Source organism: Marmota marmota, unplaced genomic scaffold (assembly GCF_001458135.2).
Source record: "Marmota marmota marmota unplaced genomic scaffold, marMar, whole genome shotgun sequence".
In the NCBI taxonomy this organism is placed as follows: Eukaryota; Metazoa; Chordata; class Mammalia; order Rodentia; family Sciuridae; genus Marmota; species Marmota marmota.
The window spans coordinates 19,779,506-19,795,080 of NW_025999900.1; positions in this window are offsets into that span (position 1 = coordinate 19,779,506).

Genomic DNA, 15,575 nt, shown 5'->3' on the forward strand with positions numbered 1-15,575 from the left:
TTCCTCTCCCAGGGTGGCTTTGCACAAGGATGTCTACAGCTTTTCCAGGTGGGGGTTTCATGCTGCCATTGATTCTACCATTTTGAGATCTCCTGAGTTGAGTTCCTGTGTTCACAGCTCCATAAGGAATATGAGGGAAGAATCTCTGCAAGGGCTCCACCCCGGCAGAAAGTTTCTACCTGGCCTCTCAGTCTTTTTTTATTTATTTCTGTGGAAGCCATAGGTTTCATGGTGTGACATAGCTCTTGTGTTCTGCCCTCCTGCAGAATTGCCACCACATGGACACCAAGGTCTATTCCTTGCTCCCCTTGGAGCTGGAACTATCTGCACCTGGGCTTGTATGAGCCACTGCTGGGGAAGTTGAATATCACACCAAACTTGGGAAATAAGAGTTGCAAAGCAGCCATAGCAAGGAGTCTGTGGAGAGCACCCAAGGTCCATTTTTCAAAATCATTTTTCCCTCCTTGGTGTCTAAGTCTGTGTTGAGAGAGGTGGCCTTGCAGATCTCTGAGATTCCCTCAATGTTTCTTTCCAGTTGTCCTTAGGTATAACTCCTGGATTCCTTTTATTGATAGCAACTCTTTAATAACAGTAGTTCTACTTTACTATCAATTTTTTTTCCCCAAACACATGTTTTCTTCCCTCTTTTAATGGTTATGCCACAAATTTTCCAAATCTTTCTTCTCTTTTTTCTTTGCCTAAAATAGCACTAAAATTTCCCTGAAATCAGTCAACAGTCCCATTGTAGCTCCTTCTGTATTTTGCTTAGGAGGTTGTCTAACTAAATACCCCCAGTCAGAACTCTTAAATTCAGCCTTCCATAAGCCCTAGGGCATGGACACAGGGCAGCCAAGTTCTTTGTCATGGTGTGACAAGAGTCACCTTTACTCTAATTCCCAATAAGATATCCATGAGATCTCACCAGTATGGCCTTTACTGTTCACATTGCCACCAGTGTTCCAGTCATAGCTACTTACCAACCTCAAAGTTCTCAAGCCTATCATCCTCTGCTCCCTCACCAGAATTACCCATAACACTGTTTACAGGTCTTTTTGTAACACTGTGGGTGGACCTTTTCTAGTTTATTTCTTCAAACTTTTCCAGTCTCTGCCCATTATCCAGTTTCAAAACTGTTTCCACATTTTCAGGTGTCATTATAGTAACAATTCCACTTCTCAGCACCAATTTTGTCTTTGTCTATTTTGTGCTGCTCTAACAAAATATCCATTACTGGATAATGTGTAAAGAAGAGAGGCTTATTTGGCTTATGTTTCTGCTGACTTGGAAATCTAAACAGCATGGGGCTAGTATCTGGCCACAGCCCCCTGGCTATGTCAAAGGGAAGAATCCAAAAGGGCAGTGGGCATATACAGAAGAGAAATCACATTATGATAGAGGATGCAAGAGACTGGGGAGGGCCTAGACTCAGTCTTTTATAACAGCCCCCTCTCTGTTTGGAACTAATATACTCCATGAAACTAGCATTAATCTCTTCATGAGGACAGTCATGACCAAATTACCTCCCATTAGTCACCATAGCATAAGGGATCCCACCATCTTAATATTATTACACTGGATTAATTACGTTTCAATATGAGTTTTTGCCAGGAAGAATGGCATCCAAACCTTAGCACTTTCCACTGAGACAAAGTCAAGAGGAGTCCAGAAACTCAGTCACAGCAATGCCACATTCTAATCACCTTGCTTTCATCCACTGAACCTACTCACAAGATAGAAAAGCCAGGGAAGAGTCAGAACTTCAGCGACCATAACGCTGAAGGAAATGAGAAGAGTAAAGCCATGCTGATTAGGTCTCATGGATATCTTATTAGGAACTAGAGAAAAGGCCACTCTTGTCATACCATGACAGAGTTTATTCCAATTATTCCCAAGATTTCATTTCAAGGCCTAGGGCTTCATTCCTCATCATCTCCTTCCAGAGTACTTAACAATGCCAAATTTCATTAAGGAAATGGATTTACTTCAATTTGTCTCCCAGTAGGTTCTTGGACAGATCATTTGAACCATTTGGGGGCAATCGGGAAATGTTATAAGTGATTCCTTTTTAAAAACAGACATTATATTTAGAGCTATTTTAGGTTCAGAGCAGAATTTAGCAGAAGCTATAGAGATTCTCATATACCCCTTTCCTCCACATGTACAAAGCCTCTCCCATTAGAATGTACACCTGTTACCATAGATGAACCTGCACTGCCATATGATGACCAACCAGATTTCATAATTTATAGAACAGTTCCCTCTTGACATTGAATATCCTTAGGTATGGACATTTGTGTGATGGCATGTATCTGCCATGATAGTATATAATGCTACATACTACACAATAGTATAGCAGTAGTTTCACTCCCCTGAAATTTTTGTACTTTACCTATTCACCACTCTCTTCCCTCCATTGACCCTGGCAACCACTGATCTTCTTACTATCCCATAGTTTTGCCTTTTTCAGCATATCAGATGGTTAGAATCACATAGTATACAACTTTTTCACATTAACTTCTTTTAGTAAATGCACCTAAGTTTCCTCCCTTTTTTATTGTTAAAATTTGGGGTTTTTTACGTTGGTTCTTTTTAGTTATACATGACAGTAAATTCATTTTTATATAACTGTACCAGCATGGAAGATATCTTCTATAATTAGAACACAATTCTTATGGATATACATGATGGTGGGTTTTCCTGTGGCATATTCCTATAAGTACATAGGAAAATTATTTTGGATTCATTTCACTGTCTTTCCTTTCCCCATCCCCCTCCCTTCCCTTCATTCCCCTTTGTCTAATCTACTGAATATCTATTCTTCACCTCTCCCCACCTATTGTGGGTTAGCTTTCACATATCAGCAAAAACATTCAACCTTTGGTTTTGGGGGGAACTGACTTGTTTTTTCATAGCTTGATAGTTCATTTCTTGTTACTGATGAATAATATTCTGTTCTCTGGATATATCACAATTTCATTATCCATTAATCTACATCAAGAACATATTGATTGCTTCCAAGTTTGGGTCATTGTGTATAGAACTGCTTCACATATAAATTTTTGTGTGGACACAAACTTTCAACTGCCTTGGGGAAATACTGAGGAGAATAATTGTTGCATAGTATGATATCAGGATGTCTAGTTTTGTAAGAAACTGCTAAACTGTCCTCCAAAGTGGCTATATCATTTTGCATTTCTATCACCATAAATTGTAAGTCCCAGTTGCTTTACATTCTTACCAGAATGTAGTATTGTGGTGTTTAGAATTATGGTCATTCTACTGTGTAGTTGAAGAAAAACTGTTTTTATATTCACAATACTTCTGACACTATACATGTGGATGTTCCAGATACTGAAATTCACCAATTTTTTTGACACCAACTGAATGGCCTACAATTTAATTCAATCCTGGCATAAACTGCAGATTAAGGGCTTAGTTCCACAGAATTTCCCCATCATCAGAAGCCATTCTCAAGTGACTTAGCTATAAATTAGGTTTCCTATGACTCAATGGGACGATTGTTTAAATTATTGGCCATTGGTTGTTAAATCAATCTCCAGGTTGCTGAAGGACAGGGATTGCTGCCCAAAAGTTCTAAACATATGGCTAGTTCCTTTAGCAACCAATTAATAACTGTTTTGAAACAAATTATGTAACTTTCCTCATTTTACCTTTAAAAACCTTTGCATTCCTTTGCCTTTTTAGATGTAAAAATGATTTTTTAAAGATTGTGTAGCCTAGATAATAATCCCCTGTTTAGTCTTAAATAAATTCATTTCCTTGGAGAACTGCTCTTGTTGTTATTTCAGGTTGACATCTTTAATGACTTTTGTATTTATATTCACAAATGAAATTGACTTTTATTCTTCTCTCCATTTCTTCTTACTTACTTTCTCTATTTAGACTAGACCAGGTCTAAATCGACTAAGATGAGAGATGTTTTTCTTTTTTATTGCATAACACTTTATAGAATAAATTATTTTAATGGAATAAGAGAAAATCCATTTGTGCCTGATGTAATTTTAGTATAAATTTTAAATACTTGCATGGTTATAGGCCTATTATAAATTTTTATTTCTCCTTCCCAAAAAAATAATATTATTTCCTCTCTAAAATTATATATGTAATTACTTTTTCCAAATATACTTTAATAAAAAATTTTCATGATATTTCCAGTTCCTTCTATACTTAACTTTTATTTCTAACATTATATTTTTTCTGAATTTGACGTGACAAATAACTTTAGTAAGCTCTTCAAATCAAAAGCTTCAAAGCCTAATAAAATGTTTCTTGTTTTCTGTTTCATTAACTATACTTTTATATTTTTACTCCCTTTCTTCTCCTTTCTTTACATTTTTCTTTCATTAAGATATTTATGGTATATTTGGATTGTTAAATTGTGTTTTTTGTTCTTCCTACTATATGCACTTAAGATAAAACTTAAGTTTTAAATATGGCTTTATTACATCACATATTATAATATACATTGCTAATTTCTATTTTCATCACTTAACTCAGAATTATTTTTATAGTCTAGTTTCTTTTCTAAGTTTACAATAAAAAGACTTTGTGCTACATTTATGTTACTGATTGGATATATTTTCTATTATAGTCCTTTATGGTTGATATATTTTATATGTTAGCTCCATTGAGATTTATTTGTGATTTTATACGTATTTTTTATGTGAATTGAAAATATGTTCTTAATACTTATAAACATAATACTATGAATATATACTAGACAAAATTTATTAAATATACTTGGAAATATTCTCTATTCTTACTAGTATTTCATCTGTGTGAGTGAACTACAACATACACACATGAAATACACATATATAGAAATGATTACAATTTCATTTCCTTTTTACTGGGGATTGAACCCATGGGCATGTAATCACTGGGTCACTTCCCTAGACTTTTTTTTTTTTTTTTGAGATGGTCTTGGTAAATTGTTGAAGCTTTGAACTTGCAATCTTCTTGCCTTACCCTTCCAAGCCACAGAGATTATAGGCATGTGCCACTGTGCCCAGCAATAATTTTTTTCTTTTGACTAACTTTTGATTTACATACTTCAAAGCTGTGCTACTGTTAACAAACACATTCAAATGATTGCATGGTTTTGTTTAAATTTTTATTTTACCATTGTGAGATTACTCACTGTTCTGGTTATGCATTGCTACAAAACATTCTACCCCAGTGTTTAGTGGCTCACAATGTTTAGTGGCTCACATTCCATCCCAGTGTTTAGTGCAGGGAAGAGCCCTGTGGAGATGGTTTATTTCCATTTCATGCATCATTAACTGGGGCTCAACTGAAGACTGGGTCATCTACTTCCATAATGATTCACATGGCTAACTATCATTTGTGTGGTCATCCAGGCCCAGGGCTAGATGCCTTGGTTGCCCTTCATGTGGAATTTCCAGCTGGCCTTGACTTCCTCCAGGCCTCCTGAGTGGATTCCAAGGGCAACTACATCAAGAAAGAGCCACAGATAAAAGCTGCATCACCTTTCCTAGCCAGCGATGCCACATGCCTTCTGCCACATTTCATTCCTTAAGGTGGGCACTAGTCAGGCCCAGAGTCAGTGGAGTGGAGGGGGTGGAAATAATTCCCACTCTCCTTGCCTGGGGACAGGCAAAGTTCTAAAAGATCATTTGAGAAGAGACATTATTATAGCCATTTTTGGAAAATAAGTTCTACCATAATTTCATATGTAACATGAATTTTGTTATTTTTAAAATTGTTTTGGTTTTGCTTTTACATCTCCCTTGAAACTTAGTTGATATACACACATATATCCACATACATACATACATGAATATCTCTACTTTTTTCTTATCTGCCTGGAATATCCTTTTCAAGCCCCTTAATAGAAAGCTACTTTAAAACTAGCATTTTTACTGGGTATGGTGACACATGACTGTAATCCCAGTGGTTTGGGAGGCTGAGGCAGGAGGATTGTGAGTTCAAAGCCAGCCTCAGCAATTTAGTGAGGCCCTAAGCAACTAAGCAACTTAGTAAGAACCTGCCTAAAAAAAAAAAGGTTGGGGATGTAGCTTAGTGGTTAAGCACTTCTTTGTTCAATGCCTGTTACCAAAAGAAAGAAAGAAAACAAAGGAATAAAAAGAATAGAAACCTCACATTTCTATCACATACCTTGCAAGTGTAATGAAATTAGAGTATCTAACAATTTCTCACAATACATAGCTTTATTCCTAGGCTAATTAAAGAGTAATTGTAGGTTATGGTTTGAATGTGTCACAGAATGCATGTGTGGGAAAACTAATCCCTAATGCCACAGTGTTGAGAGGTGGAACATTTAAGAGATGATGAGGAGGTAAAGATACTGCTTCTGCAGAAATGGATTAGTTATAATGACAGTGTTTCCTGATGACAGAATGCACTGGACTCCCTTCCCTCTCTCCTTCCCTCTGCCCCACCTCATGCATGCACGTTCTCTCTTACCCTATTGCCTTCTGCCATGGGATGAAGCAGAAAAAAGCCCCCTGTCAGAAGTGGAACTCTTGACCTTGGACTTCCCCACCTCCAAAAATAAAAGATACAAATTTTGTTTTCTTTATAAATCAAACAGTCTGTGGTACTCTGTTACAGTAGCACAAAACTTACTTTAACATTATACTTTCAAATTCATTTTTTCTCCCATTTCCTTGTTTAGGTTTTTGATTGTCATCCACTTTATTTTTTTTCCCTTTTTTACTGTTTGGATGTTATACATTCTGTTCATCTTCACAGACAACATTAACTTTTGAGCTCACATATTTGACAGAAAAATTAACATTTAAGTAGTATGAAAATTTGACCAAGGAATTAACATTTAAGTAGTATAAAAACTTACAAAGCTTTAAGTGAAATTATCACCGATGTCTTCTTTGTTGTTTTCAAATTGATTTCATTTGAACTTGTTTCTGACCTTACAATGAGTCACTATTTTCACTTTTTCCTTCATTTGATTTTAGGTTTACTAATTTATTTGCTCACTGTTCCTGCTTGAACCTCATTTTCTTCCTTTCATATTAATTCCCTTCTTTCCAAATAATTGTTTTCAGCAATGCCTGGTTAAGTAGCACCCTCACTTGGTCTTTATTTCATGGAACTGTTTATTTCACCCTCAAACCTGAGTGACAATTTAACTAAGTACATAGTCTTAGGCTGACAGTTATTTTATCTCTGCAATTTTAGCATTTTGAAGTTGCTCTTCTTTTGTTTCTGTACTCTGTTTTTGCTGCTGATATATTTATTTGCTGTCAGGTTAATTTGTAAGTGCTAGGTCTTTTCTATCTTTTAGAAAACTGTTTTTCATTTTTGTGTTCTACAATTTCACTGTAATTTTACAGGATTTTGACATATGTTTCATGATTTTAAAAAATTCTGCTAGGGATTTCTTGTGTTCATGGACTCTCTGTACATGCTTGCTATTTTTTTTTAAACTCTGTAATATTCTCTGCTTCAATGCCAGCCCACATTGTCTTTCACTAAATGTTAACTTCCTCTCTGACAATGTTTGGAGCTTGCCAACCCATCTTCCACATCTCTTAATTTTTCATATACTTCTCATCTCTGTATTTCTCCAAACTACATTAGGTCAGCTTTCAGATCAGCTGTTTTCAGCACTTGTTTTACAGAGTTTTTTTTTATTAAAAAGAGTAATTTCTTCTTAATTTCCAGAAATGTCATGGGTTCTTTCCACATCTGAATTTTTGCATGTTTTCTTTCTTTATGGTTTTGATATGTCAACCACTTGAACAATATTTATCCTTTTTCTACTTTTCTTGTTGTAATCATCTTTACTTTCACTTGTGGTAGAATATTTTTTGACATATGTGTAAAGAAGCTGGAGTAAATCTTCAGTAAAACATTATATATAGGGATCCGGTGTAGCATAGATGAAAACAATGTGAAAAATTAAGACAAATGGATACTATAACAGCAATATCCAAAAGACGTTACAGAAAAAATATTCTAAGAACTAGTCAAAATAAATGCGGATGTAACAGTTGACAATTTTTGAAATTGTTCTCTTGGGAATTTAAGACAATGTATATACTGAAAATTTCAACTCTAACCCATCTGAAATGTAGGCTCTGGACAAGAATTCTCCAGTCAAAAACCTCTGTGCTGAAGAGCTTGGGCAGGGAGTGTACACCTTTATAGAACTTGCAGGACCCTTTTGCTGTTGTGCCTTGAAGAGGTAAGGCTATCTTGTGTTCCTCCGATGCTCACCGTGCCCATAGACTGAGATCCCTGTAGCATCACATGGATGTGATTAATGAAGTAGAGGTATCAGCACCAGGGAAGCCACAACATCAGGTTTCTGGCATCTTCTGTATTTGTTTCTTATACTTTCCCATTGTCTCTCAAAAGCCTAAGTAAAAGTTTTAAAGACTGCTTATTTTTTTCTAGTCTTTGAATCTACAGATAACAATATATAGGGGATGGAAGCCAGGGTCCCGTGTATGATTGGCAAAGGCTCTACCACAGAGCTACAGCGCCAGCTCAGGGTTTTCAGATAGTTTAATCCACAATCAAGAACCAGCCCTGTCTTAGATCATTAGGTTTGATATAACAAAATACTGTAAACTTGGTAATTTTTAAAACAACAGAATATATTTCTTACCGTTCTGGAGGCTGGGAAGTCTAAAGTCAAAGCACCAGCAAATTCAGTGTCTGGTGAAGTCCCCTTCTCCATAGATGACTCTACATGTCCTCCCTTGGCAAAAGGGACAGTGTTGAGAGCCACAGCCCAGTTGGAATGGCCCCTGGCATTTTGCCAGAAGTAATGGTTGAGAGGTGAGCCATTAAGATGCTGGATTGAAACAGGCTGTGTATTCAATTGTATATAGATCCCTGCTGTCCGCCTTGGGCGCCTGCTACTTTGGAGTTCTCGCTGGGATTCCTGGAGAGTTCCTGTTGGTTGGTGAAGTTCCAGTGGAGGGAGTTCGGGTTGCTGTGTGGTGTCCCTGGAAGGGCCATGTGGGTGGCGTTCGGGGGAGTTCGGAAATAAAGTTTGTTCCTGCTTGAGTGGCTCCTGATTTGTGCCCAGCCAGACTGCGGCAGGACAGGAGCACTCTGGAGCCTCTTTTAATAAAGGCATTTATCCCACTTAGTAGGGTGGGGCTCTTGTGACCTAATTTCTTCTCCAAATCCCTGTTTATTGGGATTAGATTCTTATGAATTTTATAACTTAAAAAATGATACTGGGGATTAAACCCTGAGGTACTCTACCACTGAGCTGCATTCCCAGCCCATTTTATTTTTTGTTTTGAAGCAAGGTCTCAATAAATTGCTAAGGCTGCCCTCAAACTTGGGATCCTCCTGCCTGAGCCTCTCTAGATTCTGGGATGACAGGCATGTGCCACCATTCAGGGTCAACATATGAATTGTAAAGGGACACAAACAATCATGTACCATAATAAGCCTTCAATTTTTTTCTTACCTATTCCCTTTACCCAGCTACAAATTTGCATCTTCCGTCTTCCGAATGCTGCTGATAGAATTAAGAACCTGATTAAACACATTCATAGGGAAGTACAGAATTACTTGCATTTCAATAGGAGTTACTTCAGAACACAAAAACATTTAGTTGGTCATTTTCTGTTAGAAAGCCAGAAAAGTGCTGGTCAAATATACCTAGTCTTGTAACAAACTCTATTCAGTCCTTTCAAAAGAATCATAACATTCATCATCAACACCACTGTCGTGAAAGTAGAAAAAGTTCATGATTGAATTAGCAGAAACACATTTTATTAGCATATGCCTCCTGAATCACAGTCCTCACAAATAGCTATCAGTTAAAATCTTAAATTAAAAAGAAAATGTTTATACATCATAGTATCTCATTAAATTCCCATACCATTTAAAATAGTAGACAAGCATAATAATAAAATATGCAAATAAAGTCATTATAATTTTTGCATAAGTTTTGTTAGCCTGATAGTTTTTAAATTGAAGAGTGGTATGACAGTTGTCAATAAGCAGTCACATTTATCTTTGCCCCATGTCTTAGTAAATACTTAAAATATTCTGTTCTTTTCTAGCATTTTATAAGAAAAAAAGCATTAAGATATTCTATTAACAAAGAACTAAAAATGCATCCAGAAATATGTTTCTATCTTTGATTTCAAGTGGTCATAAAATAACAACTTGATATTGAATAAACAGTCATTTCTGAACTAGTCCTTCTGAAAAGCATTTAAAGATTTTTATATGATTTAAAAGCAAATAGGTTTTGTGTGAGAACATTTTCACATGTTCACGAAGCCACAGTTATAAAACACTTGTTCTGTTGAAAATAAAATTTTGCCCTTACCCCAAGTTTATAGCATAATTTTATTTCAAAAGCAATATTCAGTAACACTTCATGTAACAAGGGCTTTGGGAATAAAATTTACCTCAGACAAAGTGACTTCTTCATTTTCCATTAGCTTGAAATTATCGAAAGCAAAAGCTTTTGGAATAGTTAAAAATGCATGTTTTCTTTTTTTGAATTGGTAGGCCCAGAGCAAATAGGGCAACCTGTTTTTGAAGGAATATTTTTTCAGTAAGGAACATAAGAAAGTTAATAATAAAGTAATGTTAATCATGTGCTATTAGGATAATCATAGCATTTCTGGCCTTTGCTCCAGAGATCACCCAGAATGATATTTTTTAAATGTCAGATCACGATACCATGGTAAGTCTCTCATTGAAGCTTCTAGTCTCCTGCATTGCTTGTAATTCAACACAAGTCCTTCCTCTGATTTGCCAAGCTCTATATGGTCTGGTCCATGCCTACCTCTCTAGGTTTACCCTGACTCCTTTCCCCTGGCTCTGCCACATGGGTTTCTTATTGCTTCTCAAGTATGCCAAGAGCATTCCTTTACTTGAGCATTTACACATGATAGTCCCCTCCCTGGAACCCTCTTCTCCCAGGTAGCCTCAGCACACTTAGCACAAGCTTTGCTGAAATGTTACCTCATTAAAAGGGTGAAATCAGCTGGTACAACAGCACACACCTATAATCCCAGTGATTCAAGAGGCTAAGGCAGAAGGATCAGAAATTTGAGGCCAGCCTCATCAACTTGATGACTTCCTAAGCAACTCTGTGTGACCCTGACTCTAAAAAACATGGCTCAGTGGTAAAGTGCCCCTGGGTTCAATCCCCAGTACAAAAACAAACAAACAAACAAACAAACAAACAACAAAAGTTGCAATCAATCACTCCAGTTTATATAGTGCCTGCTTGTCACCTTACCATGTAACATTCATTTTCATAACACTTATCACCATTTATTTATTAAGTGGCTATTATGTACCAGATGCTGTCTGATTGCTGAGCAAAGCAGATGAAAATCCTGCTCCCATAAAGCTCGAATTCTAATGTCATATCAGATAATAAGTGTGCTTTTTAATGCCTGTCTCTGCCACAGCTCCCTACAAAGTAAAGCAAGTTCCACTTCAGCAGTGATTTTGTTTTGCCACTGTTGTATGACTAGAACCTAGAACAGGATGTAGCAAACAGTAGTTGTTCATCATGCATTTGCTGAAGTGTAAATGAATGAGCAAATGAATAAAAATAATGATAAAAGACATGTCTAGAACGATGCATTATTTCTTTCAAATATCACAAACACTCATGATGGTAATCTCATTTTTCAAATGAACCCAGAAGATTTAGGGAGCTTATGTGACTTATGCTATATCACATACCTTATACATTACAGAGATGGGACTTGATCTAATAACTACAGGTAAAACTTTAGTGGGTCTTTTTAGTTTTTGTTTGTTTCACTATCCGGGAATCAAACCAAGGCTATGTATAGATAGGAAAGCATTCTACTACTAAGCTATATCCCAAGCCCCCAACATTTTAGTTCGTTTGCAAGTAAAATGTTTCCCACGGACTTAATACCAAGTTCTCATTACCTGATTAGATGGAAAGACTATACCATCAAGGATAACATAAATGTAAAAACACTTACTCTATGCCAGTACACTCTCTTCTGGAGACTGAAAAATACCAGATTTTTTTTTTCCCATTGCACTTAAAACTTGGAATAGATAACCAAAATAACAGGAAGTGTCCTTTTAGGTTTTTTCAGAAAAACATTTCTTCTAATTCAAAGAGAAATGTATATAAGAAAGGTTCTTTGTCACTTGCCCTTCAACATCCTTCTTCCTAATTTTTAATGAGTTTAGTATGTGATGGTTGGAGCTGTTGCATTCATAAAACAACCAACAGTAAATTCTTTACTGTTATATTAAGCATGGCAGTTTAGAAAAATGGAAGGATTCTGGGCTCAAAATTACAGCCCAGATCTCTGTGTTATATTTGGGAGTACTACTTCTGAAATTCTTGTCATATAGATAAAATATAACCTCTATTGTTTAAAGTCAATATTGTTCAATTATGCTGTTGTCTTGCTACTAAAATTAACTTGATAGATGAAAAAGAATAAGAATCTATGTTAATCAAATTATTGTATTCCAGACTCTTTCATTTTGAATTGTTAAATAAGTAATCTATCTATATTTTATGTCTTCTCTATTATATTCCTGAAGATGATGTTTGGGGCTTTGGCTAAGATTATAATCCTTTCAAGTTCTTAGAAAAAGAAAGGAACAAAAGACAATCCTATCTGTTCAGTGTCTTCTGTCCCCTCTTTCATCTCTGCTGACAAATGGCTGACAAGGGTCACTTTCTTTTGAGAACTTAGCTGCTCTTTCTGACCCCGATGGCACTGTGCCTGTTAACCACCTTAGGCCAGCTCCAGGGTTCCCTGCTATTGACTCAGCCTCATTTCAATGACTCTTGGTGTTTCCTATCCCAAGATTTGGCTGTGACTTCTATTCACACCCCACCTGGAGTGATCCCCTTGTCCCATTGAATCACCTCTTGCTCCCTGACACTTCTTGTGTCTCACTAGGACCTATGAAGTTGAAGGGCAGATCCAGGAGCTAAAGGGGGTGCTCAGGATGGCTAAGCAATTCAAGGCACAGATGACGTCAGGTGCACTTATCCTGCTGTGCCCGTACTTCAGTCAAGGGCTGAAGTCCAAAATAGCTGGGATTTAAAAGCCCCTTCTTTCTTTGACTTCTCCCTCCAATCCTTTTATATACACACTTCTTCAGTCACTTTGGTCTTAACAGATGAGAGGAGTTTATTTCAACACCCTCAATACCCTCTCATGCCCCTTCCCTTTAAAATTTATCAGGGATTAAAAAAAAAAGAAAGAAAGAAAGGCCGCTTTTCAACCAACTCTTCTTTTTTCACACAGATTCCTTCAGATCCTTCCCTCCATGGGCTGCCCCTCTCTAATGGTGTGACAGAAGAACACTGAGAAGCATGGTCTGTGGGAGGGGATGGGTGTGCAAACTTGATGGAGCAGGTTAACATTTTAAAACACTTTACCTGAGCAACTGGATTGATAAAAGATAAACTAATCAAAGGGGGTTTACTGGAAAGATACTGAACAGGTCCCCAAAAGCTCAAGGGAAACCTTTGTAAATGGTCAAAAAGAAGCCTGGTCAGTAGACGAGGTGCGGGGAACTGAGTTAAGTCTTTGCAGAGTTCCATCAATGCTTGTAGATAAATAAGTCCCAACCTTCCTCCGCCTTCTCACTCTCTCTCCAAAGTTGAAATCCCAGGGCTGAAGACCTACTTGGGCCGCCTCAAGTCTCATGCTCATTCCTTACCTAAGACAGAGTCTGAAAAAATGTTCTCCCTAGATGTAATAGGAAAAAGATAATTTGCCACACACACACACACACACACACACACACACACACAGAGACAATAAATAAACAAATAAGCAAACAAATAAATAAATAATAAAAATTTTAAAAGAGTGCTGTTTTCAGAATGCTAAACAGATGTCAGGCAATAGAAACAACAGATGTCTATTACATAAGAAGAGATTAGGAAGAGGACGATTTCTCTATGTCTTTCTTTGTTTCTCTTCCTTTGTAAATTTTCCGTCTTTAATTCTCAACATAAATTTTCATTAACTACCTCTAGGGCCAGAAGACATGTTCCACATCAGTGAGCAATTAGGAATGATACATTAAATCATTTTATTGTCTTAGTCATTTTCATCCATGCCAAGGGACTTGGAAACCTTAGGGTTCAACAAAATAGCATGATCTACAAATATACAGGATGCAGATTCAGCTTTGTAAGTAACCCAGGACCGTCATAATTTTAAACTGAATGCATATCACTGATTACCCATGGGAAAACATTTCAGGTCTTGGCTAGGTAACTAGCAAATTATTATGACAGTAAAGTTTAATGAGGTTAGGTGAAACACCTGACAGTCAGTTTCCCAATACACAAAATTGGGATGCTGATAGTACTTTTTTAAACTTTCTTGTTAAAATCAGGGCAGAACAAATAATAGGAAAATAAATGTTTTAGTGTATCAGCTATGTTCCTCACCACCAACACTAAAAGGTGCATTAAATTAATGGTAGACACATAAAAACTTTCAGTAAGAAATATTACGGTGAAAATGGCTAATGTTAAATATTCTGTAAAATGTTTTCTTTACAGAGAAACACTTTTGGGATCAATATTTTATTCAAACTCTTTCTAGGCTAAATTCAACATACTAATATGAATGACTAAATCCTACTTCTTCCCAAGAGGAAGCAACATTTAATAAACTTCAACAAAATACATTTTTCTTCCTGTCTTTCTGATAGGAAGATAATCGACTGCCAGAGAGGCAAATATATAAGACATTAAAGGTGGGTATAGCCATAGTAAAAAGAGGAAAATAATCTTATCCCTATTCTTCAATCAAACTTAAGTCAAATTTTGTAATCAAGAATAGAATGAGCTTTGATATTTGTCTTCCATTTTTGTAAAAATATTTTACATTTTTTATTTATTAGATGGTTAACTGTATTATCTATATGTGAAATTCAACTTCAATTTTCCATCTGAATTTCATAAAGAATCTAAAGGGATTTTCTCTTTCCTTAGACAAGTGTTTGGCAGAGAAAAATCCTACAATATTATGAAGAGAGAGTCTTTAAATTACATTCCAAGGCAAAGCAGATCTCTCCAGGGTATGTGATGTTCTAGGACTTCAGAAATTTACACTTTCAAGAAGTTCCTCCTTATAGAATCCATTTTTCAGTCTGTCCCTAATGCCAATAAACAACACACAGGCAATTTATAATGCAGTAAACAGACACTCAGATTGGCCTTTTTTGCTGAGTAGTTTAAACAAGGCCACTAAAACAATGACACCCTGAAAATAACCTCTTTCATCTTGTGTATAAGCAATCAATATTAAGACACTAGAGTCACTATAACACTAAGATAAGTAGTTCGAAAATTTCTTGCTCTAGAAATAATAGCATGGGCTAAAATTTGTGGAAAATAATACTGAGTTTGGAAAAAGTATTATAGAAATACGAAATACTTAAGGTATCTAAATGAACCTATTACTAGTTAAAAAATGCAAATTAATGCAAGACATGATGGTTATACTTAGTGCAACAAGAATCACTTGAATAAATAAGTAACCAAGTATATAATCTGGTTATCCTGCCCAAAAGCAGATGAT